This window comes from Salmo salar, chromosome 25 (genome assembly GCF_965601325.2).
Source record: "Salmo salar chromosome 25, fSalSal1, whole genome shotgun sequence".
NCBI classification, from domain to species: domain Eukaryota; kingdom Metazoa; phylum Chordata; class Actinopteri; order Salmoniformes; family Salmonidae; genus Salmo; species Salmo salar.
The window spans coordinates 30,472,501-30,487,957 of NC_138315.1; the positions used below are offsets into that span (position 1 = coordinate 30,472,501).

General features: G+C 41.5%; 1 protein-coding gene across 2 annotated transcripts in view; it reads right to left on the bottom strand.

The window, feature by feature from the left end:
- tsc22d1 (TSC22 domain family, member 1) overlaps positions 1 to 15,457 on the bottom strand; it is a 69,201-nt gene that overhangs the window by 50,010 nt on the left and 3,734 nt on the right. The gene's annotated exons all lie outside the window — the stretch shown is intronic.

Consider the following 15,457-nt stretch of genomic DNA (forward strand, 5'->3'; position numbering starts at 1 on the left):
AACAACAGTGCATGATACCAACACTGGAGCTCAATGTGTGAGTATATGTCTGCTTACACATGTGTATGTGGCACAACAGACTGGATACCATGAAAACCTGTCTTCATAACACAATAAACTCCTTAAATAATCTGTGATTTTATTAATTTTAAATATGAAAAGCTCATAACCTGGGTACAGTCAGACAACACTTGCTACGGAACCAGCAACAATGAGTTCCCAATTTATGACCTGGCACACGCACCAAAGCACACACCCTGCAGTGCAAAGATCAGAAGGCCTGTCATGGCTGCCTGTTATTCAGAAGCAGTCACCAGCCTCTTAAATTTAGATAAACTCAAAGCACCTGCCACACCAAGCAACACGCACAGACACAGCGCCTGGTTGCAGTGGTGAAAAAAAACCTGAGTGAAAGAATAAACAAACAAATGGTCATTAATTATAGGAGGGAAAAAAATTGGGCAAGGAGCCCAGATAAGCAGGTACGGTAAGATGTACCCGGGGCAACACTGCAGTAAATACAATCTGTCAGACATATACTGACAAAACAGCCCTGTCATCATCATCAGAGGTTGGTTAACCCAGCTGACTGACTGAACAGGCTCTTGGTTTAGTTAGGGGTTACATGGCTGACTGAAGCCTCAATCCCCAGGGCCCAGTTTTCAAAAGTTATCGGATAGGATTAAATGCATAGAAATAGAATGAATGGAAAGGGACGAATCATTGACCAGCCAGAGAAAAGAGGCAGTCAGAGGTGTGGTGAGGGGTGAGGACATCACAGGGAGCCAGGCAGCCAAGCAAGCTCTGGCACTGACGCTAAAGAAATGATTCAGTGCTAAGCGCTAAAACAAGGGCTACTCAGAGCTGAAGGGTCGCAGAAGGGATGAGCATGCTACAGAGGGGCTATTTCTATTGGTAATATAAAAGGCTACACTAAAGGCTAAGAGAGAAGGGTCATGGTGTATGCTAATGCTAACAAGCTAGCCACAGAGTCACAAAACCCATGGGCTCTCCTTCAGCTCTGTCACCATAGAAAAAGGGATTAGGAGTGAGGGGGAGCAGCTATCAAATCCATAGAGACAGGATTATACACCACATATACCCTATCAAATGATATGGATACATTTAAATAGACAGATTGTTTTAGAGCCCAAGGCTGTCATTTAACCTGCACCAGGCTCCAACAGTATCTAATAAAAGTTAAAAACCCAAACGTGTCTCAGTCCTTCAAGAATGTGAGACTACGTACTACTGCGCAGGAAGGTGGAGATTTGAGGAAGCTCATTTAGGAGTGAGAATATGGGAGTTTGAGTTCAGAAGAACTTAATTCTAGGATTTTAGGTTTAGGTTAAAAAGTAAGAGACTGAAGTGAGAGAGCAAGCGAGAAAGAGTGACAGAAAGGAGGGGGGGGAATTATTTTGTGCCAAGCTATTGTCTCCCCCAGTGACCTCATTTCACACGGGCTGGACAGGCAGGGTTAGACTGGGGCTGTTCAGCCGGTGACACAAGGAAGGGAAATGTAATTGTGCCTGCTCACTAGAGCAGCAGAGACACATGGGCCTTCACTCAAGGCAGCAGCATGCTCACAGATACAGATCGTTAGAGAGAGGGGGGTGGGGTAGGTTGAGGCAGACGGTGTGTGATGTGCAAAATAATCCATTGCAAGTGTGTGTCCTTATGTGCACGAGTACATTCCTGGGTCCAGGACTGGACAGCGTATTGGTAACAGGAATTCCAGGTATGATTCAGCACATTAGTGTTCAGAGAGCTAACAGACTAGTAGACAACCTCTATCAACACCATTCAATACTAATACAGGGAGAGACGGGACCAGACAGACAGAGGGGTGAGAGATGGTGAGACAAAGAGGGACAGAGTGAAAGAGTGAGTGACTTATCCATAAGTTTCATTCACAATGACTGAAGTTTAAATTAAAAGTTACAATACAATGACGTCATACCCCTTCAAAGAGGTACAGTGAGGGAAAAAAGTATTTGATCCCCTGCTGATTTTGTACATTTGCCCACTGACAAAGAAATGATCAGTCTATCATTTTAATGGTAGGTTTATTTGAACAGTGAGAGAGAATAACAAAAAAAATCCAGAAAAACTCATGTCAAAAATGTTATAAATTGATTTGCATTTTAATGAGGGAAATAAGTATTTGACCCCTCTGCAAAACATGACTTAGTACTTGGTGGCAAAACCCTTGTTGGCAATCACAGAGGTCAGACGTTTCTTGAAGTTGGCCACCAGGTTTGCACACATCTCAGGAGGGATTTTGTCCCACTCCTCTTTGCAGATCTTCTCCAAGTCATTAAGGTTTCGAGGCTGACGTTTGGCAACTCGAACCTTCAGCACCCTCCACAGATTTTCTATGGGATTAAGGTCTGGAGACTGGCTAGGACACTCCAGGACCTTAATGTGCTTCTTCTTGAGCCACTCCTATGTTGCCTTGGCCATGTGTTTTGGGTCATTGTCATGCTGGAATACCCATCCACGACCCATTTTCAATGCCCTGGCTGAGGGAAGGAGGTTCTCACCCAAGATTTGACGGTACATGGCCCCGTCCATCGTCCCTTTGATGCGGTTAAGTTGTCCTGTCCCCTTAGCGGAAAAACACCCCCAAAGCATAATGTTTCCACCTCCATGTTTGACGGTGGGGATGGTGTTCTTGGGGTCATAGGCAGCATTCCTCCTCCTCCTCCAAACACGGCGAGTTGAGTTGATGCCAAAGAGCTCCATTTTGGTCTCATCTGACCACAACACTTTCACCCAGTTGTCCTCTGAATCATTCAGATGTTCATTGGCAAACTTCAGAAGGGCATGTATATGTGCTCTTGAGCAGGGGGACCTTGCGGGTGCTGCAGGATTTCAGTCCTTCACAGCGTTGTGTGTTACCAATTGTTTTCTTGGTGACTATGGTCCCAGCTGCCTTGAGATCATTGACAAGATCCTCCTGTGTAGTTCTGGGCTGATTCCTCACCGTTCTCATGATCATTGCAACTCCACGAGGTGAGATCTTGCATGGAGCCCCAGGCCGAGGGAGATTGACAATTCTTTTGTGTTTCTTCCATTTGCGAATAATCGCACCAACTGTTGTCACCTTCTCACCAAGCTGCTTGGCGATGGTCTTGTAGCCCATTCCAGCCTTCTGTAGGTCTACAATCTTGTCCCTGACATCCTTGGAGAGCTCTTTGGTCTTGGCCATGGTGGAGAGTTCGGAATCTGATTGATTGATTGCTTCTGTGGACAGGTGTCTTTTTTACAGGTAACAAGCTGCGGTTAGGAGCACTGCCTTTAAGAGTGTGCTCCTAATCTCAGCTCGTTACCTGTATAAAAGACACCTGGGAGCCAGAAATCTTTCTGATTGAGAGGGGGTCAAATATTTATTTCCCTCATTAAAATGCATATCAATTTATAACATTTTTGACATGCGTTTTTCTGGATTTTTTTGTTGTTATTCTGTCTCTCACTGTTCAAATAAACCTACCATTAAAATTATAGACTGATCATTTCTTTGTCAGTGGGCAAATGCACAAAATCAGCAGGGGATCAAATAATTTTTTCCCCTCACTGTAAAAGGCCTAAAAGGAGGATCTGTGCCTGTTGAAAAGCTTTAGCCTAAAATGGCATCCCACATCTGCTTTATATAAAGGTGGTTCCTCCTACTCCTATCTATTGGTGAAGGAGGGTGTTATGCCATCGAAAGCTCTAAGGCCTCTGAGATGAAAGGTAGACTACAAACAGTCCATTATAACCTATTAGCAATAACTAGGCCTAAACACGCGCAAATGCACCAATCGATCCCCTTTACGGCTTGAATTACAACAGATATCATCAAAACAAAGAGAAATAGAAAGTCAGAAAGAAAAGGCACATCTGCACCTGGATCAAAGAGGCCACTCACTAATTGGCCACTCACACAAGTCGCTGCTGTGCTGTGTTCTCTGGGCTGTGTAGTATGGGAGCAGAGAAGGAGAGAGAGAGAGAGATACACACGTGCCGCAGCAGATTGGATAATGGGCAATTTTATTCTTTGGCAAACAGGTTGTTTCATGGAAGCCTTTAGCCTAGCGTATTTACTTGACAAAAAGTCACCATAAAATCAAAGCACACGCATAATTGACACTGCCAGACTGCACATGAGAACCGAACACAGTTTAGAGTTCTCATCAGAACTGAAAATGTGCTGCCGGTTCGACCCGATCCCGGCAAACTGAAGCCCAGGCCTGGTCCGACATCACAGAAATGAGCCTGAACCCGTTACATTGAAAAAAAAAAAAAAAAAAGATTCCAAGAAAACAGTAGGCTATATTGATTTCAACTGGTGTTGAGAACAATGTGGCAGAGGCGGGCAGCAACAAAGTGAGGAGACGAGGAAACCATTGGGCCTAGAAAAAGCAGAGGAAAACTCACCTTAGTTATGATCAACTGAATTATGAAAATATTGGAATAGTAGGCTAATGCAATTGAAGGCATGTATCAAATTCTTGCTTATATGGAAACTCTTAGTCATATACAACCGTTATACTTATTTAAAACAATAGTCGTGTGTGGTCACCTAGATTATCATTTCAGCACTGTTTTGATTGGGACAGCGCCAATCACGCTGCTTCTAGACAAGCGTCGGGGACTCGTCTACATAAATCAATGTCAGATACTTGTTTTCACTGAATCTCCGTTTGGATATTTAGTAACACTTAGGCTGCTGAAATGTTAGCTAAATTGAGGTGAGTGCTAATGATTATCTTTATTCTAGTTTGCTCATATATCAGCTGATTAGAACATTTTGTTAGCATGTTATACAAGTGGATTTTGCTCTTCACTCACGCAGTAGCCTGTCCTACTCCCAACCAAAACCTGTGACTTGTCTGAATCAATCAATGTGATAATGTTTCACTGAATCTCTGTCTGTATATTTGGTTAATTGATCTCTGGCTGGACAAGTGGAAGTGGTAGCTCATTTATTAGTTTGCTCATCAATCACTGATCATGCAACAATGTAGTCTAAATCAAGTGTATTATTTATCCATATTTTCCTATCGTCCCAATCCCACTGAAACCCAAAATTCGGATTCCTGTCTCACATGAAAATACCTAACTTTATTGTTATCCATAGGTTGCATTATCAAAGCACGTCTCGCATATGCATGCCAAAATACCTCTAACATTTCCCCCGTTTCTCTGCGCTGCCTCGTATTGCTGCCCATAGAGCTTCGGTAGATCAACAAATGGTATGAGAATAGATATGGATTTTTTTTTTTTAAACATAGTTGGTCCCCGTTAAGATAACTTGATATTTAAACAATTTCTCTTCATCTCCCCGTTATTCATGAGCTGATCTGCTATCTGTATAATCAACTTGATTTTGTCAAATAGGAGATATTCTGTCATTCGTTGGAGGTTATCTAGAAAGCTTAGCAACTTTGGTCATTTTACTTTTGTTTGACTGCCGTTAAAGTTTATATGATTCGACAACGCTATGGCCTACTCGGGGTGTGTCTTGTGCGTCCTGAGCGCACCATGTCGAGATAAAGTATTTCAGAAATAGGTCTATGCCGAATTGAGGAACATAACGCTCTGAATTTATGAACGGCCTGTTAAGCAATTCACAATCAAAGTTACTCTAACATGACTAAATATTAGTTTCACTTGCTGTGCAATCTTTACATAGTGCCGCAGACAAGACAGCAATGTAACGCAGGGACTATCTTATTTTGGGAGAACCCAAAGTAACCATACCTTGATATTAAAAGCTTTACATTGTCACTTACGATTTTTGCAGTTTTGCCAGAACTCTGGAGAAATATGAATTATTCCCAGTATTGAAACTTGGTAGATTTTGTGGAAAATATTACTCCCTACTACATAAAAATTTTAAAAAATAAAATAAAATATAAAAGTTACCTTTATTTCCCAAAATCTTATTTACAATGACAGCCTACTGGGGAACAGTGGCAGAACGACAGATTTTTACCTTGTCAGCTTGGGGATTCGATTCAGCAACCTTTCGGTTACTGGCCCAACGCTCTAACCACTAGGCTAGGCAACTTGCCTAAATATTCTAAAATACATTTTTTTTTTTTTTTTTTGAAGGACAAGTTTGAAAAGGGAATGATCTAATTGACTCAACCAAAACACATATCCAACTTAAGCTTTCTTAAATAAATCAGAAAACCAATAGTTTTTTCTGGTATTTATCAAAGGTTAGCTGGCTTAGTCGTTGATCCTGCTTTGTAGTATAACCCTCTGGAGCACAGAGAGGAGTATTGCAACAGTACTTGGGAAAATATGTATGAAATGTATGCATTCACTACTGTAAGTTGCTCTGGATAAGAGCGTCTGCTAAATGACTAAAATGTAATGTAAATGTACTTAGTTAATTTAGGCCTACACTGACTGCTAAATGGAAATAATACGGTCCAGGTATGTTGTCTGGGTTCCAACACTGGTATTATAATAACAGAGAGCAACACATACGCTACATGAAGATACATATTCCAGAATTAATGGATCTCAACTAATACCATCATTGTGTCGCTCTCCACCGTTGCTATTTATGACTAAGCGCAATGTGAATACTGCTGTGGTAGTCTAATAAGGAGGCCTATAATCAATCAATGCTTGCAGACCATGACAAGTATTTTAATATCCAATAAACCAGAGGGGAATAATTAGTATAAAGCCAGGGATCTAAATACAAGAGGTAGCTTACCACATACGTCAGCTGAATAAACTCAATACTGCTGTTCACACAGACAGCTGGGGTTGTGTAAGGACAGGACAAGACAGGCAGGGCAGGTGACAGTGAGACTGACTCTGCTGATGCCGTTTTGGCTGCCAGATCATGTTTCAGTCCTGCTAAAGCAGTCATTTATCTTAGAGCTCCAGGAACAGACACACAGTAGTGTTTTAACGATATAAGAATTTTAACTTCGATACAGATACCAAGTTCAGTATCACAATACTCAATACCACAATACCCCAAAAATAAATATAAATATATATATATATATAAAAAAGGTCGACCGATTATGATTTTTGACACCGATGCAGATTATTGGAGGACCAAAAAAAGTCGATACCGATTAAATCGGCCGATGTTTTTATTTATTCGTAATAATGACAATTACAACAATACTGAATGAACACTTATTTTAACTTAATATAATACATGAATGAAATCAATTTAGCCTCAAAAAAATAATGAAACATGTTCAATTTGGTTTAAATAATGCAAAATCAAAGTGTTGGAGAAGTAAAAAGTGCAATATGTGCCATGTAAAAAAGCTAATGTTTAAGTTCCTTGCTCAGAACATGAGAATATATGAAAGCTTCCTTTTAACATGAGTCTTCAGTATTCCCAGGGAAGAAGTTTTAGGTTGTAGTTATTATAGGAATTCTAGGACTATTTCTCTCTATACAATTTATATTTCATATACCTTTGACTATTGGATGTTCTTATAGGCACTTTAGTATTGCCAGTGTAACAGTAAAGCTTCCGTCCCTCTCCTCGCCCCTACCTGGGCTCGAACCAGGAACACATCGAAAACAGCCACCCTCGAAGCATCGTTTCCCATCGCTCCAGCATATGGTCTTACAAGGGGTCTGAGGATCTCATCTCGGTACCTAATGGCAGTCAGGCTACCTCTGGCAGTCAGGCCCCCCAAAGAAATGCCACCCCACACCATGACTGACCCACCGCCAAACCGGTCATGCTGGAGGATGTTGCAGGCAGCAGAACGTTCTCCACGGCGTCTCCAGACTCTGTCACGTCTGTCACATGTGCTCAGTGTGAACCTGCTTTCATCTGTGAAGAGCACAGGGCGCCAGTGGCGAAGTTGCCAATCTTGGTGTTGTCTGGCAAATGCCAAACGTCCTGCACGGTGTTTGGCTGTAAGCACAATCCCCACCTGTGGACGTCGGGCCCTCATACCACCCTCATGGAGTCTGTTTCTGACCGTTTGAGCAGACACATGCACATTTGTGGCCTGCTGGAGGTCATTTTGCAGGGCTCTGGCGGTGCTCCTCCTGCTCCCACTTGCACAAAGGCGGAGGTAGCGGTCCTGCTGCTGGGTTGTTGCCTTCCTACGGCCTCCTCCACGTCTCCTGATGTACTGGCCTGTCTCCTGGTAGCGCCTCCATGCTCTGGACACTACGCTGACAGACACAGAAAACCTTCTTGCCACAGCTCGCATTGATGTGCCATCCTGGATGAGCTGCACTACCTGAGACACTTGTGTGGGTTGTAGACTCTGTCTCATGCTACCACTAGAGTGAAAGCACCGCCAGCATTCAAGTGACCAAAACATCAGCCAGGAAGCATAGGGACTGAGAAGTGGTCTGTGGTCATCACCTGCAGAACCACTCCTTTATTGGGGGTGTCTTGCTAATTGCCTATAATTTCCACCTGTTGTCTATTCCATTTGCACAACAGCATGTGACATTTATTGTCAATCAGTGTTGCTTCCTAAGTGGACAGTTTGATTTCACAGAAGTGTGATTGACTTGAAGTTACATTGTGTTGTTTAACCTGTTAGGGCTAGGGGGCAGCATTGACACGGCTGGATAAAAAACACACCCGATTTAATCTGGTTACCACTCCTACCCAGTAACTAGAATATGCATATACTTATTACATATGGATAGAAAACACCCTAAATTTTCTAAAACTGTTTGAATGGTGTCTGTGAGTATAACAGAACTCAAATGGCAGGTCAAAACCTGAGAGATTCCTTTACAGGAAGTGGCCTGTCTGACCATTTGTTGAACTTCTTTTCCATCTCTATCATTTACTAAGGATCTCTGCTCTAACGTGACACTTCCCACGTCGTCCATAGGCGCTCAGAGCCCGGGAAAAAACAGAATGTCGTCATTCCAGCCCCAGGCTGAAACACATTATCGCCTTTCTCAAGTGGCCCATCAAGAGACACTGGCTTATGCGCGTGACCCCGACCGCCCCCGCCTTTGGGATTTTTTCCTCTGTTTGCCGAAAAGGAGATTCCCTGTCGGAATATTATCGCTTTTCTACGAGAAAAGTGTCGTAAAAATTGATTTTAAACAGCGGTTGACATGCTTCGAAGTACGGTAATGGAATACTTAGAATTTTATTGTCACGAATTGCGCCAAGCGCGTGACACTTCTTTACTATTTCGGATAGTGTCTGGAACGCACTAACAAAACGCCGCTATTCGGATATAACGATGGATTATTTTGGACCAAACCAACATTTGTTATTGAAGTAGCAGTCCTGGCTGTGTATTCTGACGAAGACAACAAAAGGTAATGAAATTTTTATAATAGTAAATATGATTATGGTGAGTGCTAAACTTGCCGGGTGTCTAAATAGCTAGCCCGTGATGCCTGGGCTATCTACTCAGAATATTGCAAAATGTGCTTTCACCAAAAAGCTATTTTAAAATCGGACATATCGAGTGCATAGAGGAGGTCTGTATCTATAATTCTTAAAATAATTGTTATGCTTTTTGTGAACGTTTATCGTGAGTAATTTAGTAAAATGTTAGCGAATTCCCCGGAAGTTTGCGGGGGGTATGCTAGTTCTGAACGTCACATGCTAATGTAAAAAGCTGGTTTTTGATATAAATATGAACTTGATTGAACAAAACATGCATGTATTTATTGTATAACATAATGTCCTAGGGTTGTCATCTGATGAAGATCATCAAAGGTGAGTGCTGCATTTAGCTGTCTTCTGGGTTTTGGTGACATTATATGCTGGCTTGAAAAATGGGTGTCTGATTATTTCTGGCTTGGTACTCTGCTGACATAATCTAATGTTTTGCTTTCGTTGTAAAGCCTTTTTGAAATCGGACAGTGTGGTTAGATTAACGAGAGTCTTGTCTTTAAATGGCTGTAAAATAGTCATATGTTTGAGAAATTGAAGTAATAGGATTTTTAACGTTTTGAAAATCGCGCCACAGGATAGCAGTGGCTGTTACGTAGGTGGGATGAATTCGTCCCGCCTAGCCTAGAGAGGTTAAGTGTTCCCTTTATTTTTTTGAGCAGTATATATTAGCCAGTCACAGAATGGCACTTGATCCAGACAAAAACTCAGCTACTGTTGTGTTCAATCTTTGGGCATCTTTAAGAGTTCAATATGATTACGTTTAAACCTTTATATGTCCATTTTTTGTTATTGCCAAAAACAAGACGTCCTGATCTTTCTTACATATCTCAGATAAAGGACAGACGCTTGAGAACAAACTTCCTTTTTTGGGGGGGACGGACAATCTGTTGATCCATGTAGTGAATCTGTTATTCAATAGCAGTAGACAGGGCTTAGACTGTAATGGGTTTTTAACCTGTTGGGGATAGGGGGCAGTATTTGCACGGCCGGATAAAAAAACGTAACCAGATTAAATCGGGTACTACTCCTGCCCAGTAACTAGAATATGCATATAATTGTTTGATTTGGATAGAAAACACCCTAAAGTTTCTAAAACTGTTTGAATGGTGTCTGTGAGTATAACAGAACTCATATGGCAGGCAAAAACCTGAGAAGATTCTGTACAGGAAGTGTCCTCTCTGACCATTCCTTGAGCTTCTTGACTCTGTTTATTGAAGACTGAGGATCTTTGCTGTAACGTGACACTTCCTACGGCTCCCATAGGCTCTCAGAAGGCGGGAAAAAGCTGAATGATGTAATTCCAGCCCCAGGCTGAAACACATTAGCGCTTTTGGCAAGTGCTCTATCAGTGGACAATGGGCTGAGGCGCGTGCACGAGCCGACCATGTTTTTATTTTCTTTCGTCTTTGAACCTAAACACAGATTCCCGGTCGGAATATTATCGCTTCTTTACGAGAAAAATGGCATAAAAATTGATTTTAAACAGCGGTTGACATGCTTCGAAGTACGGAAATTGAATATTTAGAATTTTTTTGTCACGAAATGCGTCGTGCGCGTCACCCTTCTTTACCATTCGGATAGTGTCTTGAACGCACGAACAAAACAGAGGATATTTGAACATAACTATGGATTATTTTGAACCAAACCAACATTTGTTATTGAAGTAGAAGTCCTGGGAGTGCATTCTGACGAAGACAGCAAAGGTAATAACATTTTTCTTATAGTAAATCTGATTTTGGTGAGTGCTAAACTTGGTGGGTGTCTAAATAGCTAGCCCTGTGATGCCGGGCTATCTACTGAGAATATTGCAAAATGTGCTTTCACCGAAAAGCTATTTTAAAATCGGACATAGCGAGTGCATAGAGGAGTTCTGTATCTATAATTCTTAAAATAATTGTTATGTTTTTTGTGAACGTTTATCGTGAGTAATTTAGTAAATTCACCGGAAGTTTAGTATGCTAGTTCTGAACGTCACATGCTAATGTAAAAAGCTGGTTTTTGATATAAATATGAACTTGATTGAACAAAACATGCATGTATTGTATAACATAATGTCCTAGGGTTGTCATCTGATGAAGATCATCAAAGGTTAGTGCTGCATTTAGCTGTGGTTTGGGTTTTTGTGACATTATATGCTAGCTTGAAAAATGGGTGTCTGATTATTTCTGGCTGGGTACTCTGCTGACATAATCTAATGTTTTGCTTTCGTTGTAAAGCCTTTTTGAAATCGGACAGTGTGGTTAGATTAACGAGAGTCTTGTCTTTAAAATGCTGTAAAATAGTCATATGTTTGAGAAATTGAAGTAATAGTATTTCTAAGGTATTTGAAAAATCGCGCTACGGGGTTTCAACTGGCTGTTGCGTAGGTGGGACGAATTCGTCCCGCCTAGCCCAGAGAGGTTAAAAGTGTGTTTTTTCCTCAATCTACACACAATACCCCATTCTACAAATATACACATTAACATGTATGCTTGATGTGTCAATTCTGTGAGACATTTTTTTTTCTAATTTTGTGTGCAAATGTCACAGCTATTACACTGGAACAGCCCAGAGGTCATCTTCAGGTAACATTTTGTTCTTATGCCTCGATTGGGTTTCACCAGCACCGTTAGCCTACCTACATCGAGGACATGTGACATGTCCTTTACAAAACACCAACTGTCACCTGTATCAGTCAAGGTGAACTAGAAGAAACACCACAACAGTCCAAACTAACAACATTACAATTCACTGCGAGAGGTTTTTATTATTGTGTCCAACATCATAGTTAGGGCTGTGAAAATAAAAAAAAATGTAAAAACAAGGAGAATTATTGGCAAGGGACGAGAGCAGTGGGTACTTGCAGGGGTTGCAACCAAAGATGCTAACGTGATGAAACCTTAGGCCTGTGTGTTTTGGGGATCCAACTAAACAGAAAATTATGTCAGCAATATGACTCAATATACTTAGCATTTCAAGGGCTGAAAAAAAATCTGACCACTGTCAGCATTACAAGTATACAAGTAAGTACACCCCAGTATTTCTACTTTGCACATTTATCCACTGCAAATCTACCATTCCAGTGTTTTACTTGCTAAATTGTATTTACTTCGCCACCATGGCCTATTTATTGCCTTTACCTCCCTTATCTCACCTCATTTGCTCAAATTGTATATAGACTTGTTTTTCTACTGTTTTATTGACTATGTTTGTTTTACTCCATGTGTAACTGTGTTGTTGTATGTGTCGAACTGCTTTGCTTTATCTTGGCCAGGTCGCAGTTGTAAATGAGAACTTGTTCTCAACTTGCCTACCTGGTTAAATAAAGGTGAAATAAAATATAAAAATTAAATAAAACAAGGAAGAAAGGGAAAACGATGGAAGGCATGATGTCAATTAGCCTAGTACAATAGAGACCCAAATATAGAAGGCAGAAAGCAGTCATTAGTTATCCATCTCCAAACACTAACACCTAGATCACACGGACAGCGTCATTTGGCAAAATGGTAACAGCATTCACCTTTTGCTACCATTTCTGTCAAGCTGTCTACGCATACAGTTTGATGCACACGTTCGATAAATCCAACATATGCACCACACAGAACGCACTGCAACTTCCTCTGCAATGCAATGCAGCAAGGCAAACGCAGCGTTCCATTGGAAATGAATGTACTTCTGGTGTACCAGAACGCAATGACCGAGGCGTAACACCCTGATTGAGTGTGCAGCCTAGCAGTGTGTGTAATGAGGGGTTAACATGGAGTAAGTATTCATTAATTCCCGCTGCTTGCGCTGATGAACTCTGACAGTGGAGCTGCCTGGGCAGTATAGGTGTCACTGACACAGCCACTCAACATCATCTTACTGACATCTGCTACATACAGCACGCTTTGTCAGGTACTGAAAAAAACTAGGTCTATACATCTACATGTCACAAACATCAATTATCATACTATCTCCATTCCATTTGCAGAACATTTAAAATTGTACTTCTTGTCACAAATTAATAGATTATCCTTTGGTGGCTAAGGCTAAACTCAATACAAGTCAATGTAAAGTTCTTCATACAAAAGGTAAACCACTGACTAGGAGGCTAATTCACCAAGATGATCTGTTCATTTGTGAAGGGCTTTGGGCTGTGAGAAGACTGTAATCCACATTACCCTCCTAGATTATACATTCCTCAGAGTACACCATCATGTGACAACAGTAGCCATCCCTCAGCTCCAATATCGCAACGGCTGTGGAGGTGAGCCGTGGGCCCAGAGGTTTCTAAGAGGCAAAGACCGCCATATGACCACGTCTAGCTAGCTGTAGAATTTTCAAAATTAGAAAAAGTTATTGTCGGTCCATATCCCTGGTTCACTACACTTTGTCTAAAACATGCTCTACACGTTGGACTTAAGATCATATGGTGGCACCATATTCCAACACCGTCACATAAGATCCAGTTCTAGACAAAAGAGGTTAGTAACCTAAACACTGTTAACTTTCTGCTGCAAAGGCAAGCACATTAAAATTCCTTCCCCACTAACCTCAAATACTGATTTCTAAACATATTAAAGACTGAAATTCAATTGGCTTTCCCTTCCATTCATAGCACTGCCAAAGTGTTACATCCATCTCAACAATTTAACAGTTTATTCTTCAGCATAACATAACAAGTTTTCTATAGTACTGCTGCATCCACCTGCATTATCCCACCTCTAGGCCTGTGTCAGATCAATACATGTGTAGGGGCCCTAAACCCCCTTTCCAGTAGAGTAAGACAAAGTGCTGAGAGTGTGTAGGGCAATCCACCCTCTATTTTTCCCCTGCTCATCTGCACAGATCAGAAAAGGTGAAAACAATATGGTAGAAGTAGAAACACTGCTCTGTGCAGCAGACAGGGATGGATCAATCTGTCTGTGATGTCTGTCTGTCAAAATCTGACATGACTTGGGCATTGTGTGTGTGTGTGTGTGTGTGTGTGTGTGTGTGTGTGTGTGTGTGTGGTGTGTGTGTGTGTGTGTGTGTGTGTGTGTGTGTGTGTGTGTGTGTGCATGTACCTATGTGTCTGTGTTAGGGGTGTGAACGTTTAAAACATATTTGGGATCCTTAACATTAAGAAAAATACACAAATGAAAAAATATTTTGGGGGGGTTTTTCCACACAAAATTAAAATCACAGTGCAGCTGGCTCACCTGCTCTTTCTCTTCGCTAATGAATGTGTGTTCAGTCTTCAGTCTGTTGCATGTAAAATATAATAGCCTATTCATTGATGATAGGCCCTGCTTTAATGAAGTTGCAATGCAAGCCAAGAAACTGCAAAATACAGCATTCCTGGTGGCCGAACCCTCTCTCTCCATCCCCTGCTAGCTCGCTATGAAAGATGCGAGTGTTTGTGTTCTCTGAAGTACAGCAACTAAGTCTCCTCTGTAAATACTGAATCTTAGGAGGCGATTCCTAGCAGAAGATGTTTTCTTTCAACTAAATGTCTTGGTAAGTCACGGTATTTAACTAATTTTAAAAGTACTTTTTTAGGTTAGAGTGGTCTGCTCTGCACGCAGGTAGCAAGCGCAAGCAGGTCGAGATTATTTGATGGAAAATTCTGTCCGCCTAGTGATGGACATTAGTCCCGCTTCAGAAGCGGCATTCCTTTACAGACAAGTAAAATGCCCATTCAGTGGCGCTTCAAAACTATCTTCAGACAACGATTTGTGTCGGCATTTCAAAATAAGTAGTGTACCCTTATGGACAAATATACCCTTGAAAGCGCCCCAGCTACGGCATAGGACTGCCCGGCCATAGCGGTCGTACATTCCTAATAGGACCATTATTCTGCATTGAAGTGGATTTTTTTTAGACAGAAAACCGATGTAAAAAAATTGTAGTTTAAACATCAAGCAAAATTATCCATTTGTTAAATCCCTAGTCTGTATGTTTTAAAATGCAGAGTCACTGCAGTCTGAAGTATACAAAATGTCACTTCCAGCTGAGCACTGCCCTGTCTAGTGTCTAAGGAGTAGCATAGAGCTCTTTCAGACAGTGAGACCGCACACATGGTTGTGTCTGCCATCTCACATACACACACTGTCTGGCATCCCACTCACCCACACACAGTGCTGC